Source organism: Dasypus novemcinctus, chromosome 8, assembly GCF_030445035.2.
Source record: "Dasypus novemcinctus isolate mDasNov1 chromosome 8, mDasNov1.1.hap2, whole genome shotgun sequence".
Classification (NCBI taxonomy): Eukaryota; Metazoa; Chordata; class Mammalia; order Cingulata; family Dasypodidae; genus Dasypus; species Dasypus novemcinctus.
The window spans coordinates 63,934,113-63,958,907 of NC_080680.1; the positions used below are offsets into that span (position 1 = coordinate 63,934,113).

Genomic DNA, 24,795 nt, shown 5'->3' on the forward strand with positions numbered 1-24,795 from the left:
GAATCTGTGTTTCTTTTTGTCACGTCATCTTGTTGTGTCAGCTCTCCATGTGTGCAGCGCCATTCCTGGGCAGGCTGCACTTTCTTTCGCCCTGGGCGGCTCTCCTTACGGGGCACACTCCTTGCGCGTGGGGCTCCCCTATGCGGGGGACACCCCTGCGTGGCGCGGCACTCCTTGCACGCATCAGCACTGCATGTGGGCCATCTCCACATGGGTCAAGGAGGCCCGGAGTTTGAACCGCGGACCTCTCATGTGGTAGGTGGACGGCCCATCCACTGGGCCAAGTCTGGTTCCCTCAAATTCACATTTTAAATGCTTACTTGTAATCAGCAAGCAAGGAGCCAGGTATGCAGTTACATGTTTGCTTGCTATAAGGATTTGGCTTCATTGGCTCAAATTTTCACTCTTCCAAAGGATAGGGCACAGGCCTGCTGTCCACTCATGCTTACTGAAAATAATGCAGCCTGAGGAAAGACAAACTTTCCCTGAAGTTGCTAGAAGTTTTCCTGTCTCTGATAGTTTCAGGATCACTATACATCTTTCAAACAGTTCTTTCCTGAGGATGGTCTAATTGCTGGGGCCTGTAAATACAAACCTGTTCTTTGGGTAGAGTCCTGGGCTGGTCATTCATGTGCACAAGTCCATCCTTGGTTGTATACTCTGATAGAATGCTGTGTAGTTCTTGAAGAGCTGAGTGTCAGCTGGCTGGTTTGCTTTGGAGGGCTACAATGCTAGTAGATTCAAAAGTACAGAGGATTGATAAATGCAGCTGCAGAAGGAACAACTGCTGAGGAACCAAAAATGTAGGAGGGAGGAGACAAGCCGGTAACGTACAAGGTGGTGGGGATAAGTGATTTCAGTTAAAAAATATCCTGATTAACACAAAGATCATTTCCTCTGCCAAACACTGAAAGACTTCAACTTATTTGTCCTTTTCATTTTGCTTTTTTTAATGACACTTCTGTGCAGCCAATAAATGCTCTGTCTGCAGACTTCATCTGGATAAAGACATCTCCTAATGGGTGGCCCTGGTGATTCAATACCATTTGGAGCCCATGAGTTGAATATCTGTGGAGAACTCCCCCAGGAAGTACAGGATGTCCACACTTCTGGAGACATAGGGAAGACTTCAAAGGCACATACCGTCAATAACATGTGTAGGGGGAACAAATTGCTGAGGCAATACTGGAATATTGGGGGGGAGGGGTTAGAAATGAAATAGGAGGGGTTGGGGAGAACTAATTCACCTTATACTTCCTCAGGGCATTCTGTGCATATTCCTCACAAGCAAATAGGACCATCCAGGTAGATGATAAAGAGGATGCCTTCCTTCTCCCTAGTGATGGGACAATGTTGTCCAAAGAAGGCCAACACTTCTTCACCTGTGGTTGTGAAAGGCAGTTCCACATGCAATGAATTGATTTTCCCTGAAAAGAAATTGGGTTACCTTATAGGATGTACCACCACCAATTTTAAGAAAATCTTCACCTGTTGCTTTGTCAACCTCAATGTACCAGGTCACCATATGATGTCTGTGTCTCTGTGCTCTTCACTTACAAACCTAACCAGAGCTTCTCCATTCCTTTAACCCTGAGCATTCAACCAAAGTGCAGTATCTCCCTTGGCAATACTGAGGCCTCTAAAGAATCTTGCACTATCTTGATGCAAAGACTGCCATGGTAAACCCCAGGCCCTGTGATGTTACCATCAGTAAATTCCATCTAGTTGCAAGTGCTACTTTCAAATTTGTAATTTACTCTCTCCGAATCTGAAAACCTGTGACTATAAGATTCCGAAATCATTACTAAAATTGTATTCCCCATTTCTTCAACTTGAGAGGCGCTATATTGGGAGAATGAGCTATTCTCAAATTCAAATACTCTGTCACTGTAGCAACATCCAGTTTGTTAGTATCAGGTAAACGAGGGCAACACTTCCTGAATTCTTTTCAAAGATCAAGAAAGAAATAGAAGCCTTCAGGCAATAATACATTCTTCTTGGAAACCAAAGACAGAAGGAAGTTCCTCACCACATGGGCACTGGCTTACCATGTGGACACTGGCTCACCAAGCGGTCCCTGGCTCTCCACACGAGCACTGGCTTGCCGCAGGCACGCTTTCTCTTCTTTTTCACCAGGAGGCCCCAGGGACCAAACTTGGGTCCTCCCATATGGTAGGCAGAAGTCCTATCACTTGAGCCTGCACAGTGAGCCAGTGCCCGCACAAGTGAGTAATGCAGCAAGATGATGATGCAACAAAAGAGAGACGAAGGGGAGAGTCAAGGTGAAGCACAGCAGCAACTGAGGTGGCACAGCTAACAGGGAACTTCTCTCCATGTGAGAGGTCCCCAGGATCGAATACCAGTGAATCCTAGAGGGGAAAAAATGAGAAGACAAAAAGAGAAATAGAGACAGAAGATCACACAGCAAATGGGTATAGACAGCAAAAACAGCAGGGCGGGGGGGAGACAGAAGGGAAGGGAGGAAATAAAATAAATAAATCTTAAAAAAAAAAAAAAAGAAGGACATTCCTATCCCCTTACCCCAATATTCAGTTCACTGCACAATGACTGGATAAACTGTTGGAAGGCTTGGGCCAGCTGTAGCACAGAGCACAGGCTTTCACTGATCTTGTTTTCTTTTTTGCAATCCTCCATCAGTTCCAACCGATAGGGTCTAACTAGTATGTCGTGCAACTTTTCCACCTTCTTTTTGGCCAGATCCACCACTTTCCATAATAGCAGGATCAGCTGCTTCTTATCCAAGACCAGTTTGGCCACTGTGGCCCCAGCAGTGATCCCAGAAAGTATACCAAGTAATCCAGAGAAGCTCTCGTGACGATAGGTAAAGAGGCAGTGAGGTGGGATGGAAGTGAGAACAGGAAAACCTGTGCTAAAGCCACTTCTAAGAGGAAAAGAGAGAGTGCCCACCCCCTGCTCCTAGCATCCACTGGTGCAAAAGGAGGTAACCAACCACCCAAGCCCACACCCATGCTCCACAGCCAGGGCAGGGAAGGGGGTGGGTAGGAAGAGGTCACTTTTTAATTCCTTAGGAATAAATGAAATCTGATACCTGTAAATCAAGTCTTCCTCCCTGCTGCCACCTCCACCCCTCACTTTGGCCTATGGATTACCAAATGAGCTGGTGATATACAAGATGTATTAAACATTGTATACCAGTAGGAAAAAAACTAAAAACTAAGTTGACAATAACTTAGAAGACATAAAATAGTGTTAATTATTTCCCTGATTGTTGACTAATTACCTACCTCAGCAAGACTTCAACAAATTAAACAAATATGATACCTATAACTTATTTTGATAATATGAATAACTCTTCAAAAATTTAAGAAAAACAATACATAGTCTTTAAATTTTCAGAAGAATTTCTAAAAGATTTGTTCTCCTGAAATAAAACTTGGTAAAGAAAGTTCAAATTCAGTGTAAAACATAGTTAATACTCTCCAGTTAACTGTTCTCACCTAGGACAACTAACAAAATGATGATGGACAACACCCATCCCAAGGAACAGAGAGTACTATCTAAAACTGCAAGCAAGATAGTTCCATCCATCTATCCTGTGGGATCTAAGCTTCCTCTCAATTAGAAACAGAGTGGGTATCACCATCCCAAAATCCTCAAGATTGGGGAATGAACAATGGACAAAAGTAGACTTATTATTATTCTATTATAGACTTGTTATTCTAGCAATAGAAGAGCTTTAATCATTGATAAAAAGGCAGTGGCCACCAGAGGTTCTGAGGGAGGGAAAGGGAAGAACAGGTATAGCATGAAGGCATGTTCCAGACACTGGAATTGTCCTACATGACATTGCAATGATGGATACAGGCCATTACACATTTTGTCATAACCTATAAAATTGTGCAGGATAGAGTGTAAACTATAATGTAGACTATAGTCCACAGTTAATAGCAATTCTTCAATATATGTTCATCAATTGTAAGAAATGTACTTCACTAATGAAGGATGTTGTTAATGTGGGAAAGTGGGGGCAGGGCATATGGGAATCCCCTATTTTTTTAATGTAACATTTATGTAATCTAAAGTTTACTAAAAAGTAATTTTTTAAAGACATTTTTTAAAAAACATGGTTAAATGTCTAGTTTTCCATGAAAGAAATTGTATTGCCAGATAATTCTGTAAAACATATAGAAACATCAAAGAAACAGTAAGTGGACAATGTTGTTCCTAGATTTATACTGAAAGGTATTCTTGAAAGGGCTGAGTGTTCAGATGAATTTCATAATAAAATTCAAAGGCAGCAAGGTAAGCAAGGCACTGTGGCCAAAAACCATTTAAACTGCTTGGCACGAAAGAGTTTTATTTCATTTTATTTTATTTTCTTAGGCACAGAGTCTGGGCATATATTTTTAGACAACATCTAAGTGTCAGAGAAAGCAAGAACGATTCCAAGACAGCATTCATGAATGAAAAGAAAAGTGAAAACAACTGCATGGAAATATATTAAACTCCTTACTCCTGGCCTAATACAGGATGAGGGACAGGGGCTGCGGGAGATTGAACAGTCAATTTGAAAAAAAAGAACATAAAAAATTTTTTCTTTTAAATTTTTTCAGTAAGGGGTTCCCAGAGACAAACAGGCTTTCATATCTACAGAAATAGGCCAATGTAAATATTCTACAAACTGTCATTAGAACACTTAGCACCCTTTCAAAGATCTCTTCATCTTAAAGGCAGAGACTTGTACTCTCTTTCTTGGTAGGTTTTCAGAATATCTAACAAAATCATTAAAGGAAGAGTTAGATTTGTTAATAAGGAAACACCCCAGAATGGTAAGAGGAACACTGGGTTATTAACACCTTGCCACTGTCCTTGGCCAATCAGTTTGGTAATTATAGACACCAACCAGAAGCAAGAATAGCACTACCTTCTTCTGGGGTGGTTGGCCAACTACATGCTCAACTATCAAACTATCCTCAAAGACAAGTGACAGAATAAATGTCTAAGAGTCCATAAAAGACCAACAAATCCTGAAAAAGCAAAGGGCAAAGTAATTCAAAGTGCATGCTTCAATGACAAAGCATCTGTTTTGGCAGCTTCCTATACAAAGGACAAGCTATTTTATCTTTCCCACTTGATGAAAATCAAAAGCAGGAAAACAAAAGAGTAAAGGGTAAACTGAAGGTTGTAATTCTTTCAAAAGAGGTACCAGAGATATTAAATGAAACTCCCAGAGATATTAAATGAAATACTTCTACTGATACAGAGGAAGAAAATGAATAAAATCAAGAGAAACTACATTCAAGCTATCAACCAATGGCAGATACTCAAATAAATAGACAGCATACCATACAGTCTTAAAGACATATATATGTGTGTATGTATTTAAAAGGGAACAGTGCCTAGCTTCAAGGAATTTCCAGATTACTCTGTAAAAATGTGATTTCTTTCATCACTGCCCATCACCTCCATGACCACTATTCACCATCATTTATTGAGTCCTGTGGTAGAGAGAACTCTAAAGTTGTCCCTCCAAGATTCCTGTCTGCTGGTTATTCACACTATTCTACATACTGCTGTGAAGAGATTTTTCAGATGAAATACAGGTTGCTAATCAACTGACTTTAAGATAATGAGATTATCCTGGATTATCCAGATGGTCTCAATGAAATCACATGATACCTGAAAAGTAGAGAACTTTCTCCAGCTATAGTAAGAGAGAGGTAATGTGACAAGAAGAAGGAAGATACTTCAGGAGGGGAAGTCAGAGAGATCCCAAGCATGAGAAAGGATTTGACCAGCCATTACTGGTTCTGAGATGCAGAGGCCCATGTTTAAGGACCAGAGAGAAGACTATTAGGAGCTAAGGCTGGCACCAGAAGAAAAGGATATCTTGTGACAGCTTGAATTACATGAATCAAAAAAGAAAACAAGATAAGGTTCTTAAACCAATCTATTCCGTGGGTGTGGTACCCTTTGATTGCATTAGATTCACTTTAGATCACTTGTTTAGACTGCTTTTGATTGGACTACATCAGTGAGTCATGACTCAGGTTGAATCTCTGCCCTCTTGCTGGGTCTGATATAAATGGAGAAAAACACAGAGACACACACAAGAGAGAAAGGAAGCTGCCATTTTCGACACTGCTATGTGAGAGAGTAACCAAGCTTAAGCACAACTCCCCGCCGCCCTCCCCCAAGAGGCTAGGTTCATGGAGTAGCTCAAGAGGAGACAAGCCCTGCCATATGCCTGATTGCCTCGTGGCAGGACAACAGGACTACCAGTGGCTGATTTTGGTGAGAAAGCATCTCGGATGGTGCTTTGATTTGGATATTTCATGGCCTCAGAAATGTAAGCTTTTATTCTAAATAAAATCCCCATTATATAAGTCAACATGTTTCTGTTACTTTGCATCAGCAGCCCTCTGGCAAACTAAGACAGAAACTGAGGTGGTACTGCTTGCAATTACCAAAAATGGTGAAGTGGCTTTATAAATAGGTAAGGGGTATTTTTTGGAGAAATTATGAGATGCTTGATAGAAAGGCCTGGAAATTGATTTGAAGAGACTGTTGGTAAAAACAGAGATATATTTTTATGATAGTTCTGATACGGTCTTAGATGGAAATGAGGAAATGATGAAACTATTATTGGAAACTGGAGGGAGGAAATAAATAAATAAATAAATAAATAAATAAATAAATAAATAAATAATTTTTTTTTAAAATTGACCCCTGATGTTAAATGGAAGGCAGAATTTGAAAATGATGAACTTGGACATTCAGCTGAGGAGATTTCCAAATTATATGTGGAAAATGCAGCTTGGCTTCTCCTTGCAGCTTAAAGCAAAATGTGAGAGGAAAGAGATAAATTGAGAACAGTACTGTTCGGCACAAAGAAACCAGATATTGGTATTTGGGAAATCCCAAGTTTCCAGAAAATGAATCCCCAGAGATTAGTTCCCCAAGTGAGGACTTAACTTGGAACTAGCCAGTCATTTTCTTATAGGTCAAGACTGCAAATGCAGTTATCCAGAAAGGACTTGTGGAAAGTCTTACTGTCTGATGGCTTTGACATCCGTGATTGGTATAGAAAATCGATGAGCTATTGGTGAGATCTATTTGAACAAAACCATTGTCAGCTGGACTAAAAGGGACAGGGAGGGTAAAGACTGAAGGAAAAAAATTGCTTCAAGAGGAAAATCATAGAACCTGAGGTCTGGACTTAAGGCATCTTCTCTGGTTAAGAAAGGGATCCGACCTATGTGTGCACAAGGGGTAAATTCGTCCCTAGCAATTGAAGAGGATAGATCTTCCTGCCCATTGATCACAAAGAGTTTGGCTGTCCCAGGATACAGAGAAGGTAGATTATATTCCCCAAAGATTAGAGAGAGTTAGATTACCACCCCACTGTTCTAAGGGGGCTGGGCCTGTGTGCTAGAGATCAGGGAGAATGTTGCCCCAATCCCACTGTCCTAAGGAGGTTGAGTCTATCCCCCAGAGATTGGGAAAAGTGTGGCTGTCACCTCAGCGTTCTTGGAGGAGGAGGTCTGGAGTTTGGCCACCACCCAGATGCTTGATGAGGGTGGAACCGAGAAGATGGCTGCTGGGCAAGTCCTTGGATGTGGTAGGCCCCCATGAAGCCTGGAGGAAAAGAAATCTTCCTTCTAAGGAAGACTCCCAGACGTTGAAATCTAATGGAGAATGCCCTGCAGGTTTTCAGAACTGTTTGGGACCCATGACATCTGTTTTCCTTCCAAATTCTCCCTATGATAATTAAAATGTTTCCTCTCTGACTGTCCCTCCTTTGTATATTGGAAGCAGATAACTTATTTTTTAAGTTTCACAACTCTATATCGACAGGGGAACTTGCCAAGACAAACGGCATGCCTGTAACTGATTTTGATGTGATTTTATACTTAGCATTGTTTCTGAAATGATTTAAGGCTTTTTAAATATTGTGATGTAATGAATGTATTTTGCATATGGAAAGAACATGTCTTTTTGGGATTCAGAGGATGGAGTATGACAGATTGAATTTGGTGGATTAAAAAAAAAAGATTTGGCTCTTAAACTAATCTATTCCTATGGGTGTATACCCTTTGATTGCATTAGCTTAACTTTAGATCACTTGTTGAGACAGCTTTTGATTGCCCTACATCAGTGAGACATGAATTATGTTGAGTCTCTGCCCTTCTGCTAGGTCTGATATCAACGGAGACACAGAGAGAGACACACACACAAAGAAAGGAAGGTGTCATTTTTGATCCTGCTATGTGAGAGAGGACTCAAGGACAACTAGTAGCCAAAGCTTAAGTACAAACCCTCCAAGAGGCTGGGCCCACGAAGTAGCTCAAGAAGACACAAGCCCTGTCAAAGGCCCAACTGCCATTTGGCAGGACACCACGACTACCAGTAGTAGACTTTGGTGAGAAAGCATCCTTGTGGTGCTTTCACTTGGACATGTCATGGCCTTGGAACTGTAAGCTTTTACCATAAATAAAATCCCCATTACGAAAGTCAACCCATTTCTGACACTTTGCATCAGCAGTCCTTTGGCAAATGAAGACCTCAACCCTACACTTTCAAGGAACTAGATTCTGCCAACAATCTGAATTGACTTGGAAGCAAATTCACAGTCTCCCTATACTAATTATAAGATTTCAGCTAGATGAAATCTAGAGCAGAGAAACCAGCTGAACAAACCCCAGCTTCAGACCTTTAGAACTGTGAGATAATAAACTGGTGTTAAGCCACTACATTTGTGTTAATTTGTTGTAGCAGCAATAGAAAACTAACACAAGCACTTCCTACATGAAAGAGCTTGGTCAGTGTAACTTATCTAATTCTCACAACAAACTCTGAAGTTATCACTCCTGTTTTATAGATGTCGAAACTGAGGAAAAGAGAAGTTAAATGATGAGTTTGAGAACACAAAATTAAGAATTAGTAATGACCAGAATTGGTTTTATTTACATTCAAGAAAACTAATTGGCTCATAATGTTCATACTTCACTTAAAAATTTCAACTCGAAGATGGCTAAACTTCACTTAACAAGGAAGTAATTTCTTTTTTAAAAAAATTTATTTATTAAAGTATATCATTCATACATAAACATACATAAACAATAAATGTATAGTGATAGTTGTGAACTTACAAAACAAATATATATAACATCATAAAGGATCCTCATTACTCACCCTACCACCAATACCTTGCATTGTTGTTAAATCTTTTAAATAATGATTAAAGATCATTGTCAAAATATTACTACTAACCAAAGTATTTTTCCCAACCCACACAATTATTATCTTTATATCATTTATATATGAACATGCATAAACAATTAAGTGTATAAGAAAAGTTTTGGGGAAACGGACTTGGCCCAGTGGTAAGGCGTCCGTCTACCACATGCGAGGTCCGCGGTTCAAACCCCGGGCCTCCTTGACCCGTGTGGAGCTGGCCCACGTGCAGTGCTGATGCATGCAAGGAGTGCCCTGCCACGCAGGGGTGTCCCCCACGTAGGGGAGCCCAACGCGCAAGGAGTGCACCCCGTAAGCAGAGCCGCCCAGAGCGAAAGAAAGTGCAACCTGCCCAGGAATGGCACCGCCCACACTTCCCATGCCGCTGACGACAACAGAAGCGGATAAAGAAACAAGACGCAGCAAATAGACACAGAGAACAGACAACCGAGGGAGCGAGGGGAATTAAATAAATAAATAAATCTTAAAAAAAAAAAGAAAAGTTTTGAACTTACAAAGCAAGCATGCATAACATCATACAAGGGTCCCATACATCAATCCTCCACCAACACTTTGCATTGTTGTGAGACATTTGTTACAAATTATGTCTCCTGAGTATACACCAACCCCAACACCAACCACAGGTCCAGTAAAAGTAACAGAAGAGGCATGTGTCGAAAGGTCCAACTCCATCACACTCAGGAACACAAACTCCAAAGTAGGGACAACTGACATGGCACTGAAGTCCAGAGTCATCTGCCATGACCACAGAACCTGTAGGTTTCTGTAGCCCTCAGGAGAACCAGTACCTGGACTTCTGTCTACTTTGGCTGTCTCTGGTCCCCTGCTAAGGTGTGCATAAGCCTTACCCCTCTGATGACCTCCCGACTCATAGCCATATAAACTCATTTGTCCTTTCCATTTCCCCCTTTTAAACAAAGTCAAAAAGCAGTTTTTAACACCTGATATTACATGTAGGCTGAGATATTCTGCTGATCTAAGTAGTCCTTATATTACATTTGGTGTGTTTTTCTCCCAATATACCCTATTATTATATTTTAAATATTTCTTTTATGACAGAAGTTGTAAACTTATCAAATAATCATGCACATGTGCATAATTTCCAAACAACACCCCTCTGTCAACATATACACTATGGTGGAACATTTATTACAGATAATATAATCTGATTGTTACCCCATCCACAGTGTATATATGACTTATATTTTCCACACCATCCCATTATTAACAAAGTACATCTTTGACATAGATGCAAGAATATTACATTATTACTGCTAACCACAGTCCATAGGGCACTCCAGTTGTAGTTTTCCCATGCTTCTCCATATTGCCACCACCCTGCAGTAGTGATGTACATTTGCTCTAGCTCACAAAGGACACTCTTGCCTCTGTACCATTAACCACAATTCTCATCCACCTCTTGATGTACTGTGCTATTCAGTTCCTAGATTACTGTCTAGCATTCTGTCAGTTGGCATTTACATCCCTAGACTACCATTTTCAGCCACATCCCCATTTATAAACTAGCTGTTAATCACTATTTCTTACCATCCACTCTATACAGTACCTCATTTTTACAATAAAACTAATTAAAACTTCTACATACATTTAACATCAGCAGTCCATCTCAGTCCTCCTCCTTCTCCTTAAAGAATCCACCAGCTACCACCAGGGCTTAAAGGTATTTTCCTACAATTTCTTCTAGAAGTTTTATGGTTCTTGCTTTTATTTTGAGGGTTTTTTATCCATTTTGAGTTAACTTTTGGATAAGGTGTGAGATAGGGGACCTCTTTCCTTCTTTCAGTTATGGATATACAGTTCTTTCAGCACCATTTGTTGAATGTACTGTTCTCCCGGAGCTGTGTGGGTTTGACAGGCTAGTCAAAAATCACTTGACCATACATGTAAGGGTCTGTTTCTGAACTATCAGTTTGGTTCCATTGGTCTACGTGTCTGTCTTTATGCCAGTACCATGCTGCTTTTACCACTATAGTTAGGTTATATGATTTAAAGTCTGGAGATGACATTTCACTTTTCCTTTTTACGATGTTTCAGGCTATTCAGGACCCTTTATTCTTCCAAATAAATTTGATGATTGTGTTTTCAATATTTTTCAAAAATACTGGAGGAATTTTTATCAGAATTACATGGAATCTGTATATCAATTTGAGTAGAATTGACACCTTAATTATATTTAGTCTTCCAACCCATGAGGCATGGAATGTTCTTCCAGTTATTTAGGACTTTTTTTTGTTTCTATTAACAGCAAAGTTGCAGTTTTCTGAACACAAGTGCTTTACATCGTTGGTTAAGTTTATTCCTGACTATCTGAGTTTTATCTGTCATATTTTATTTTCACCACTCTTTTGACTCTTTCAGTTACTTTTATGGATATAATCTTCATTTCTAGACTCTCTTCCAGGCCTCTTTCTCCTGTCTTTTCTTTTCAGGCTCTAGCACACCCTTTAGTATTTCCTGAAAATCTGGTCTCTTGCTTAGAAATTCTCTGTTTCTGTTTATCTGTGAATATTCTAATCTTGCCCTCATTTTTGAAAGACAGTCTTGCTGGATATAAGATTCTTGGCTGGAAATTTTTCTCTTATAATATCTTAAATATATCAGACCACTGTCTTCTTGCCTCCATGGTTTCTGCTGAGAAATCAACACTTAATCTTATTGGGTATCCCTCATATATTATGCATTGCTTTTCTCTTGCTGTTCTCAGAATTCTCTCTTTGCCCTTGGCGTTTGACATTCTGATGAATATGTGTCTGGGAGTTGGTCTTTTAGGATTTTTTCAGATGGAAGTATGTTGTTCTTCTTGGACATGGATATCTATGTCCTTCAATAGGGTTGGGAAATTTTCTACCATTATTTCTTCAAATATTCCTTCTGCCCCTTTTCCCTTTTCTTCTCCTTCTGGGACACCCATGACATATATGGTTGCATGCCTGTGGCTGTCATTTACTTCCCTGAGATCTTGTTCAGTTTTTTAAATTCTTTTCTTCCTCTGTTCTTTTGTATGTTCATTTCCAGAGGCCAATTCTGCAAGCTCACAAATCCTTTCTTCTTCCTTCTCAAATCTGCTACTATATGATTCCAGTGCATTTTTTATTTCATTTATTGTACCTTTCATTCACATAAGATCTGCTATTTTTCTATGTATGCTTTCAAATTCTTTTTTGTGCTCATCCAGGGTCTTCTTAATATCCTTAATCTCTTTAGCCATCTCATTGAATTTATTAAGGAGATTTGTTTGAACATCTATGATTAGTTGTCTCAACTTCCTTATATCATCTGGAGGCTTATCTTGTTCCTTTAATTGGGCCATATCTTCCTGCATCTTGGTGTGGATTGTAATTTTTTGTTAGTGTCTTGGCATCTGGCTTACTAGAGTATTTATTCTGGGTGCAGTTTTTCCTTTAGTTTAGGGCTTTCTGCCCTTTCACCCTTGCTGGTTGTACAGTAGGAGTCAAGGATGTAGTTGGTGCTATAAACTATGGAGGCTCAAGCTGCCCTCATTGCCCCAAGAACCAATGCAGCTTCTCCCAACTTTCTCCTTTGCCAAGGATAGGGACAGAGTCACAGCCATGTGGAATAATCCAAGTCAAGCAGGCCTAGACTGTAGTTGCCCAGAGAGGCTGATGAAGCTTCATGTCCATTTCTCCCCTGCCTGGGGTGGGGATGGAGCTGCAATTATGGCCAGCAATCTATGCAGTGTGGGTCTAAGATGACCGCAGTTGCCCTGGTAGACTTCCAATTGTTCACTCTGTGCCAGCCAAAAGTACCTGCAGTTATCTGGATAAGCTGGGTGCGGGGCCCACCAGCTTCCTTCCTGCCAGAGGTGGAGCTGAAGCCTAGTGTAGGGCTGTAGGGTGAAACCAGTTCCTACCGTCACTCTGATTTTCAGTCCTGGTTTCCCCTCAGGCTGGGGGCGGATTCAAAATGGCAGTCATCTGCCCCTTTCTGACTTGGACAGATTCACACCCCAGCTGTTCCTATGGTTATACCTTAGCCAGTTGAATCTACTAATCAGTAGCCGAATCGGTAACCAACCATCATTTCCTCCCTGTTTTTGGGAAATGGAGCTTCCAATTCCAGCCATAGAATAGCTCCTGGAGAGGCCTGTGCCACCAGAGTAGGATAATCACTGGCCTCTGCAGCTTGTCCGGTAGCTTTCCAGAGAGGCTGGTGCAGGTCCCCCTAGCTTCCTCCCTGCCAGAGGTGGGGCTGGGACCTAGGCTAGAGCTGCAATCTGATCTGGATGGAAAGAAGCAGGTCCCCACCAGCACTGTGATTTTCAGTCCGCCCCACTTCCCCTCGTGCCAGGCGTGTAGTTAAAATGGCAGTTACCAACCTCTTTCTGATTTGGACAGGCTCAAACTTTACCTGTTCTCAGGTTTATACTTTAGCCCACTAAATTTAATCATCAGTAGCTGAAGTTGGTGCCCAGCCATCTCTTCCTCCCCTGTTTTTGGAACAGCTCCCGAGGTGGCTTGTGCCTCCAGTGGAAGATGGGCACCAGCCTCAAGGGTGTAGAGTGCTCTACTTATGAGTCTTCTCTGCAGATGGGCAGTCTCCTCCTTCCATTCCCTCAAGCATGATGCAGTATGCTCTTCTGGTCTCCTGGAGTCCCCAAACAGGTGCTTCCACTAGGTCCAGATACCTCTGGATGTTTACTAACTGTCCTGTAGCAGGAGCTGACTCTAGGAGCTCCTTACACCATCGCCATCTTGCTGATTGTCAGTAACTTCTTTTTTAAAGGTCAAAAATTAAAAAGAAATTTTAAACAAAATAGCTTAAAATGAAATGTTTCTCTAAATCTTAGAGGAACTCTTTTTTTAATGTCCTTAATGTATAGAGTCAACCCAAGTGGGAAAACTAACATTTACTAAAATTAAATTCAAACCTATGTAACCATATACTTCTTTTTTTTTTTTTTTTAAGATTTATTCATTTATTTATCCCCTTCCCCCCACCCCACCCCACCCCGGCCCCGATTGTCTGTTCTCTGTGTCCATTCACTGTGCATTCTTCTGTGTCTGCTTATTTTCTTTTTAGGCAGCACTGGGAACTGATCCTGGGACTTTCTGGAATGGGAGAGAGGTGCTCAATCTCTTGGCCACTTCCCTGGTCTGCTGTGTCTCTTATTGTCTCTTTTCTGTGTCTCTTTTTGTTGTGTCATCTTGCTGTGCCAGCTCTCCACTTAAGCCAGCAGCACTCCACATGGACCAGTTCACTGCTTGGGCCAGCTTGCCTTCACCAGGAGGCCCCAGGAAATGAACCCTAGACCTACCTCTCATATGGTATATGGGAACCCAATCACCTGAGCCACATCTGCTTCCCTACACTTCTTTTTTAACTTTTTAAATTTAAGTTTATCATCCATATATGAATATACATAAACAATAAATGTAGAGTAAAATTTGTGAATTTACAAAACAAACATGTATATGATCATACAGGCCTCCCATATATCTCCCCACCACTAATACCTTGCATTGTTGTGAAACATTCGTCACAAACTATGAAAGAACATCATCAAAATATTACTACTGGAAAGCAGCTGTGGCTCAAGCAGTTTGGCTCTTGCCTACCACATGGCAGGTCCATGGTTTGGTATCTGGTGCCTGCTAAAGAAAACAGAGAGCTGGAGCAACAGGCAATGGCAGCAAGCTGACACAACCAGGTGACACAAGCAACACAAGAGGAAAATGTAAAGAGAGACACAACAAAGCAAGGAATGGAGGTGGCTTAAATGATTAGGCACTTCCCTCCCACACTGGAGGTCCCAGGTTCAGTTCCAAGTGCCTCCTAAAGAAACGAAGAAGATGAAAAGACACAGCAAGTGCAAACAACAAGGAGGCAGAAGAGAGAAATAAATAAATTTTTAAAAATATATTACTACTAAACTATAAGTTATATCTTATATTTGATGTATTTTCCCCCAACCCACCTAATTATTAACACCCTGCATTAGTATATTTGTTATGGTTCATGGGAGAGCATTCTCATATTTGTTTTGTTAGCTACAGTCCATCATCCCACTGGATTCCCTGTGTTCTAAAGTCCCATCCTTTGTACAATCCATTTAAAGTGACCACATACTTTTTATACAGTCAAAAGTCAAGATGGATATTCTTAGTCAATATAAAGGCTAAATTCTAATGTAAATCCAGTTTGTTTTCTAGTCTTATCTGCAAATCCTTTTAAATATGGCATTATAAAAGGAAAGTGATTAGAAGAGCCATTTACTTCAGAAAATATCTCATTTTAGTTCAAATAATGAACTAATATCCCTTGTACCACACTATTCAGACATCCCTGCTTGAGAAAGCTCAGGAAAGCACAATATTCCAAATAAAGGCAATGAAAACATGAAAAGAATTAGGAAAGAATAAAAGCCAAAAAATAAAAACTAATATTTATTTTATGGGAGCTATACAAATACGCATGTGTGGTAGTCACCTGCAATGACTGTCAAGATGAACAAAATTTGGCTCCAAATCCTCAATGGGGTTTCTACTAAAGACACTACTAAAGACACTAAAGATGTAACCAAAAAAAATTAAAAATAATTTGGGTTTCTGTTATTTAAGAGAGATTTAGTTAAAAATCAACCTAGAAATCAATAACTATTATATTACAAAACAGTAATTAAAATAGGAAAACTAGGAGAGAAATGTGGAGAAAACCTTTAAACTGGTATTCCTAGAGTTTTATTAATCAGTAGCACTGTCCTCTAGCATTGATGTTTTCTTGTATGGCTTTAACCCATGAAATCTTAATTTCTATAGTGTTGGGTAAAGATCTGGGAACACAGAAGGTCCTTGGGCTTATGGATGGCATGATACAGTACACATAATTCCTCTTAACATAAACTAACCTTGGATTTCTAATATGTAATGTGAATTCATGCTATTAAATGACCACCTATTGTTATATACAACTAGTATACTCATGTTTTGTTTTGTGGTTCAATAATAAAAGATGAAAAAATATCCTATTTAAAAACAAAGAGAATATTTCCATTGAAAGAAATTTAAAACATCTAAAATCTAGCCATAGTAAACATTTTTCAATACTTACATCCTATTTTTAAAACTCCTCTGTTATGTCAGTCATTATGAATTATGTATATGCCTTGACATCAATAATTAATTTGCAGGTGTTCCTAACGTAAATTGCATATACTTGTTTAGATTTTTTCAAAGACTAGTAGCTTACAAATTATAATTTAGAAGATGTAGGCACCAAGATACTTTTTTAACTGTCTGCAAAACCGAACACTCTATAGAAGGAGCTCAAAGATAGTTTTGGTCATGTTCTAGTTCTTAAGTTGGATAGTAGCTTTATGATTTTCATTTAATTATTTTGCTTTATGGCTTACAAATTACATATATTTTTTATATGTGCAAGTTTAATCATGGTTCATGATTAAAATTGAACCAAATATGTGATATTTCTTCAGAACCTATTTACAAACAGTAAAACAAAATCATGAATTTAGCGTACATACACATATACATTAATGCCTTGAATTTAGTAAAGAAAAGTATTTGCAGACATTTTAACTATAAAGAAGAGTACAAAATAGTTGTAATCAAGAGAAATTAGAATTCACTTAAAAATTAAAATTTCTAAACTAAGTTTCTAAACATTAGAAATATAGAGAGAGAAAAACACTTATTTCATAACTATCTCTATCGGTAAGAAAATAGTTTATAGATCTGGTCTTGAAAATCTCTTCTGGCTACAAGTCTATTGTTTCATGACTCCAGGACAATGAAAATGCTGGAGGCCATTGGAAGTCTGTAATTATTTTTAACTTGATGGAACTTTTAGGATGGATTCATGACCTATTCAGTTTATCATCATACCTGTGAAAACTGGCTAAAAATATTACAAATCATCAGCATGTAATCTGAATTGTAAACTGGTTTCTAATTTTTTTCTACTACAGGTATTATTCTCATTTCTAATTGTTTTCTGTTTGCTTAGTGGATCACAACTACTTAAAGACCTTTGCCCCAAAAAGTTCAGAGAGTTAGGAGTTACACATTATAAAATTTTTCTATTACAAACCTTTATCTTCAAATGTTTACCTACTTTTGTTTACTAGGAAAAGACTGTTTTCAATGCATTTGTCACAAAAACAGCTCTATTTCTCCTAAAGCATTTACCAAAGGACAAGTTTCTAGTCTTATTTTTCCCCCTTTTCAACAGGTGTTAAAATAGTTGTTAAAGATAGAACCAGGTTAATCTCACCTGTCCAGCTCCAGCTTAGCCTTTAATACCTTGTCATAACATCATTATCTTTTAACACCAGGGAAGGGTATTTCCTTGTAAACAATCCCTCAACTTTACAGTGCAGTTTTTAAGAAAAAGTTTCCTGTAAGAATATGAATTTTAGTTCTGGTAATCTGACTTAGTGAGAAAATCTGGTCAGAGAAAAGCTTTATACACAGATGTTCATTATAGCATAATTTATCTTAGAAAAATATGAGAATCCACTTAAACATTTTATAAGAAAGAATAGTTAAATGGTTATTCCTTTTATAAATGGAATATTATGTAGTAATCCAAACTAACTTTCACCAAAAAAACATATAGTGATATAGGAAATAGCTTATGTCATAGAAAGTATGGAGAAAAGATTAGGATAATTGCAATATTTTTAAACTACACAGAAAAAATATTAGAAAGAATATACTGGACATTTTACTATTTTATTGTCTATTTTCCAAATAGCATACAATGCACATGTTTACTTTTCTTATCTTTAATACCACACTTATTTCCGTGTAGCTCATACTTCAAAATATGCTATCATATTAATACCTAGGCCACATGGAGGATATTCCACCTTCCTCTCTCCTCTGGAATACAGACTTCTAACATACTCAACCATCTGAAACACAGATGAAAACCTTTTAGATAGTAAACAAATAGCCCCAGTCTTTTGGAAGACACATTTCCCAAGTGCTCGTTTGTTTCCTGGATGTCAAAGTCAAGGAGAAGACTATCAGGGAAGGAGTTGTGGCTCAACTGATAGAGCATCTGCCTACCATACAGAGAGTCAAGGGTTCGATACCCAGGGCTTCCTGACCCATATGGTGAGCTGACCCATGTGCAGTGCTGCCAAACGCAGGGGCTGCCGTGCCACACAGGAGTATCACCCACGTAGGGGTGCCCCACATGCAAGGAGTGTGCCCCACAAGGAGAGCCGCCCCATACGAAAAAAGTGCAGCCTGCCCAAGAGTGGTGCCACACACATATGGAGCTGACACAGCAAGATGAGGCAACAAAAAAAGTGATACAGTTCCCTGGTGCCGCATGACAAGAATGCCAGCAGACACAGAAAAACACACAGTGAATGGACACGGAGAGCAGACAACAGTGAGGAAGAGGAGATGAATATATTTTTAACTATCATTCTTTGATAGTCATCTTTTTTTAAAAAAATATTTCTCTCCTCTTCCTCACTGTTGTCTGCTCTCCGTGTCCATTCACTGTGTGTTTTTCTGTGTCTGCTGGCATTCTTGTCATGCGGCACCAGGGAACTGTATCACTTTTTTTTTTTTTTTTTTGCTATCAATTATCACTATAGCAGACAAACACAGTTTGGCTTCCAGAATCCCTGGGAACTCTTCCCAAATGTAACAGGAACCTTCCCCATGGTAGAATGATTTCCATGGTCCGTTACCACTCTACAGGGACAAAACCACTGGGGCCATTTGGTTACATCTCCCCATTCTTCAAGGAAAATCAGATTTATGCACTCATCCGGAAAGCTTTAAAGATACTCTCTTTTATTTGTAATCTTCAATTATACTGTAAAGGTGCAATTTAAAATTTAAAACTGGGTTATTTTAAGAAATAAGCAAATGGTTCCTTGAAGTATTTGAATTTTCTCTCTCCCTGAACATATTTTTCCTATCCTCACATTCTTATTTCAATATTTCCCAGATAAATCCAACTGCCTGGAGTTATCATTGACAATATTAAAGATCAATTTGTTTTAATAGCACTTGGGGAAAATTTATCAACATTTTCAGGCTCTCCAACTTAAAAAGTCAAAAAATGTTCATAGTTTAAAAGTATTTTCAAATTAGTTCCCCATTTTCACCATTCAAACAGATAAGTCTTCCCACCATAAACATTTCCTCAATATGGGGCTGTTCAGAAACATGCATGTTGGCCCTGAGTTTATTTGGATACCCACCAATAACTTGTTTGGTTTTTTATATATTAACATTCAAAGAAAAACTATTTTGTTAATTTTTGAGATACTAAAATAGATCCTTACAGGGGAAAGAAGTAAATTCATAGATGGACCCCACATATTTACAAGATGACTTATTTTTCTTCTTACAGAAATATGCATCTGGATGAAAGGTTGGTTTTTAAACTGGCCCTCTTCAGTAAATATAAAAATGTAACACATAGCTGAATAGGCAATGCCTATACTTCAATCATACCAAATTATATGGAAATTTCTTACCAATGGGAGTCTACCATTATCTCTGCCTTCAAGACAAAAACTGGGAGTACTGAAGATAATAATTTTCTCTATATTCATGACATTAACTGTAAAATGTTGAATAACTATGGACAACCACACCAAAAATTATACTCCCTTGTTTCTCAGAGTATGGTCCACAAATTAGTGGCATCAGCATCACCTGGAAGCTTATCAGAAAAGCAAAATTTCAGGCCCACCGCAGACATACTGAATCAGAATTTGCATTTATCAAGACACCCAGGTCATCTTGTCTACACAGTAAAGTTTGAGAAACACTAATCTAAGGCTAAGGTAGAAGGTGGCATGACAAACTGTCCTTTGCTTATACATTCTCAATTGTGGAGAGCCGCAGAAAATCACAGTCAACAATGAACAAATGATTCCTAAAGACTGTTGGTAAATCTTTTAATTAAAACAGGCCTTTCACAATGATTTTTTTAAAATGCATGTGGCTATTCCATGCCTATTACAGTATTTTCACTGCACTACTAGAATTATTTTTAATAACATGCTAAAAATAGGGCATCTCCATTTTTTATTAAGCATTCCTGTTAAAGAATTTTCCTCCCCCTTTTAACTCTAAAATGATTCTTGTAGATGAAATCTATTTTTAACCATTCCAAATTAAAAATGTTTTAAAGAACATTAATATAAAAATCCTAATTACCAATTTTGGGAAGAATTTACTGGCCTTACAAATGAATTAAATATGCATGATGGAGAAAAATATATAAAGTTCCCATCATAGCCATAGTCCCTGGGTAGTAGGTACTCAGTACTTTACCCCTGTAACAAAAGGTCCTCAGACTTTCAAGAAGAATTTTCATAAGAAAATGCAAGCTACGAGGAATTTGTAATGCACTTTGACTCACAAAAGTACAATTTACACAACTTCCAGAGATGTATCCAATATGTAATATGGTACACTTGTACTGGCCTCTGCTCTATTCGTCTACAGATCTTTAAACAAGATGCTTTTATAAGGACTAACTATAGCCTACCACAAAAGTGGTCTGGGAATAACTTTATCCCTCTACAATCGTAGCCTTGTTCTAAAACAGAGCCCTTAGGTAAATTAAATCTTTAGAAAAACACATTTTTTGTTTGTAAAGAAAGAAACATTTCCTGAATGCTAGAAAATGTTTCCTTGAGAAACTGTTTATGTTACTATGTTGAAAAGGTGTTTATTTTGCTATAAACACCTTCCTTGTAAGAAGGGTTGCAGAGTCTGCCCATTGTTTATATTGTAATCACTGTTCATTCTGAAAAGATCTATTCCTTATTCCCCATGCCTGGACTAACTCTAGTTCCATTCTATTCCCCTTAGATCACTCCTAACGATATTCTGGATTTGTCTGGCATAACCTACCCATCACCTGAAAACAGGCAAGCTTATGTTCATAAGTACTACAATTACCAAGCTCATCAGCAAGGTGTATTGGTTTGTGCTGGATCAGCTTGGTTAAGCTGGAAATACATTTTCCAGAATCTTCTTCCATGTATGGTTCTGGGTTTAAGTTGACTAAAAGTAGAATCTGCATGATCATTATGGTTATTAAAGTAACACAAATGGACGTGCTAGTGGGGTTCAAGCTTGTCCTTGCTCCTCTCAGACCCCTGTCCAACTTCTCAAGCTAGCTCTGTAGCCCAACAGCAATCCCAGGCCCACCAACATACACTTGGTCCTGAACCCACAGAGGTGGTAGCTACGCCGAGGCACAGCTTCCCATAGATTTGCCAGAGCCTTGCCTCACACCTGTCTTATCAGACTGCCTGCCTGGAGACTCCACTGATCCTCCAACTTCCCTCCTGGACCTCCACTTCCCATGCTCCTACCATAATGGTTTAAGGTTTAATTCCTATAATAAATTCCTTACTCTCTAACTCATTATAGTGCTTCTTCCATGATTAAACCTCTGATACTCAAAGCTTGGTTTAGTTTTGGCTATAGATTTAAATGGTCTCTTGCTAGTAAAGACACGGCCTATCCATCAGGAAATAGGAAAGCAAATCTAAGGCCCTGATGCTTAGCTAGATATTAGTAGCAATAGGTCTTATGGTTCAAGCCCTCCACTTAACCCTAATTTTTCCCATATAACTTCTTTTGTTTTCTTTTTGTTCCATTTTCATTAAGGCATAATTGATATTCAAAAACACATATTAAAAGTGTACAATTTGAGGGAAGCAGCTGTGGCTCAATTGATTGGCTCCTGTCTATCATATGGGAGGCCCTGGGTTCGCATCCCGGGGCCTCCCTGTGAAAGCAAGCTGGCCCGCTCCCGTGGAGAGCTGACGGCCCAGGCCCACGGAGAGCTGGCGCAGCAAGATGATGCAACAAAGGGAGATAAGCAGACACAGAAGAACATGCAGCGAATGGATACAGAGAGTAGATAACAAGCAAGCCACAACAGGGGGTGGGAATGAATGAATGAATGAATGAATGAATCTTTTTTTTTTTTAGTGTACAATTTGGGAAGCAGATATGGTTCACATGATTGAGTTCCTGCCTACTACATGGGAGGTCTGTGGTTCAGCACCCAGTACCTCCTAAAGAAGACAGTGAGCTGGTATGACAGGCAGCCGCAGCAAGGTGGTACAAAAGATGACGCAATAAGAGACATAAGAAGAAAAACATAATGAGAGACAACAAAGCAGGGAGCAGAGGCTCCCGGTGCCTCCTGAAGAAGACAAGCTAGACAGCAAGCTGATGCAACAAAATGGCACATCAAGAGACACAGGAGGAAAAGCATAATGACAGACACAGCAAAGCAAGCAATGGATGTGGCTCAAGTGATTAGGCACCTCCCTCCTATATCAAGGTCCCAGATTCAGTTCTCCATACTTCCTAAAGAAACAAGACAGACAGACAGACACAGCAAGTGCAAACAATGAGGGGGTGGGGAGAAATAAATCTTTTTTTAAAAAGTGCACATTTTATGTTTTGACATAAGGGTCAACCAGGAAAACAATACAACAATCAAAATAATGAATATAAAAAATCCTAAAGATTTCCTCATGTCCCTTAGTAATTCTTCCCCTTTCCCACCCTACCTCCTTCCCCAGGCCACCACTGATCTTTCTGTCATGAAAATCACTTAATTTTCTAGAATTATATATAAAATCATACTATATTTCTCTTTTGGGGGGTCAGAGGGAATTTTGGTGTCTCTCATTCAACATAATTATTTTGAGAGTCATTCACGTTGTTGGATGTATCAATATTTTATTCCTTTTTATTATGGCATAGTATATTATTGTTTGCATACACCAAGTTTGTCTATACATTCACCTCTTGAATATTTGGGTCACTTCCGCTTTAAAGCTATTACAAATAAAGCTCTTATGAACATCTGCATACAAGACTTTGTATGGACCTATACATTTAATTGTCATGGGCAAATCCCTGTGAGTAGAATAACCCAGCAAATAGATGCTTAATCTTTTAAGAAACTGAAAAACGTTTTCTCAAAGTGGTTATACCATTTTAACTTCCCACCAGCAGTGTATGAGAGTTCCAACTGCTCTACCTCCTCACTAGCATTTGGTATGGATAGTATTTTTTAATTTTAGCCATTCTAGTGGGGAATGTATTGGCATCTCATGGTAGTTTTATTAATGACTGGCATTTTCTAATGACCAATGATACTGAACATCTTTCCATGTGCTTATTTGCCATTTGTAAATCTTCATTGGTAAAGTGTCTATTCAAATCTTTTGCACATTATTTAACCAGGTTATCTTATTATTGAGTTGTAAGAGTTCTTTATATATTCAAGATCCAAGTCCTTTGTGAGATATATGTTTTGCAAACATTTTCTCCATTCTGTGGCATCCTTTCATTTTCATACTTTTAAAAGTAACTTTTTCATTTCCACTAACTTTAGATACTCAAATTTTAATATTAAAGAAACACAATGAAAAATAAATTATTCAACATAAGTTCTGGCCTCCTTGAAAACAGTCTACTTTTGCCTCATTCCTTGTTCTTATAGAGACAGCCACAAGATCATTTGCAGAATTTCTTGACCATGGTCTTACTTCTCCAAAACAGATGGGTTCCTTGCAATATAGTCAGTCTAGTTTAAGGGTCTACCCTTGGCTAGCCCCTCCTTACCTGTCACACAACTATGTCTTTTAAGATTCCTCTAGGCGGCGGACTTGGCTCTGTGGTTAGGATGTCCGTCTGCCACATGGGAGGTCCAGGGTTCAAACCCCGGGCCTCCTTGATCCGTGTGGAGCTGGCCCATGCGCGGTGCTGATACGCGCAGGGAGTGCTGTGCCACACTGGGGTGTGCCCTGCGCGCAAGGAGTGCCCCCCGTAAGGGGGGCGCCCAGCGCGAGGGAGAGTGCACCCTGCGCAGGAGTGGCGCCACACGTGCGGAGAGGCTGACACAGCAGGATGACGCAACGAAGGGAAGCACAGACTCCCCTGCTGCTGACGACAACAGAAGCGGACAGAGAAGACGCAGCAGATAGGCACAGAGAACAGACAGCTGGGGTGGAAGGGGAGGGGAGTAAATAAATAAATCTTAAAAAAAAAAAAAAAAAGATTCCTCTAGATCTACTTCCAACTAAGATATGAAAGTTTGGGGGAACCAGGTTTAATGCAATAACTCTAAATCTACATACATTCAGTGATGCTTCTAATTTCAGCGCTATCTTCCTTCAATGCCACCTAGCATAAAATAGAAAATGCTTCTCCAAAGAAACATGTTTCAATTATCTATTGCATTGCTTAGATAAAAAACTTAGTGATTTAAAACAAAAACAATCACTTTACTCTGTCTCATGGTTTCTGGGTCAGGAATTCAGGAAAGTTTGGCTGGGAGATTCTGGTTGAGTTTCTCATTTTTGCAGTGAAAAGTCCAAAGCAGTGGGGGTCTAGAGCAGCTGAGTGCTAACTGGGCATCTTTGTTAATGTAGTCTTCTTAGGGACTTGAAACATGGTCTTTCTTCACAACATCATGACCTCAGGACAGCTGGACTGCTTACATGGTAGCTGAAGGCTTCACAATTGAGTACTGGATTTC

The 24,795-nt window shown here is 39.2% G+C and overlaps 1 protein-coding gene and 1 pseudogene across 2 annotated transcripts in view; both read right to left on the minus strand.

Moving 5' to 3' along the window:
• Positions 1-24,795, minus strand: part of MLLT3 (MLLT3 super elongation complex subunit) — a 303,624-nt gene that overhangs the window by 163,967 nt on the left and 114,862 nt on the right. The window lies entirely within an intron of this gene.
• Positions 542-7,615, minus strand: LOC139439448 (epithelial splicing regulatory protein 1-like; annotated as a pseudogene).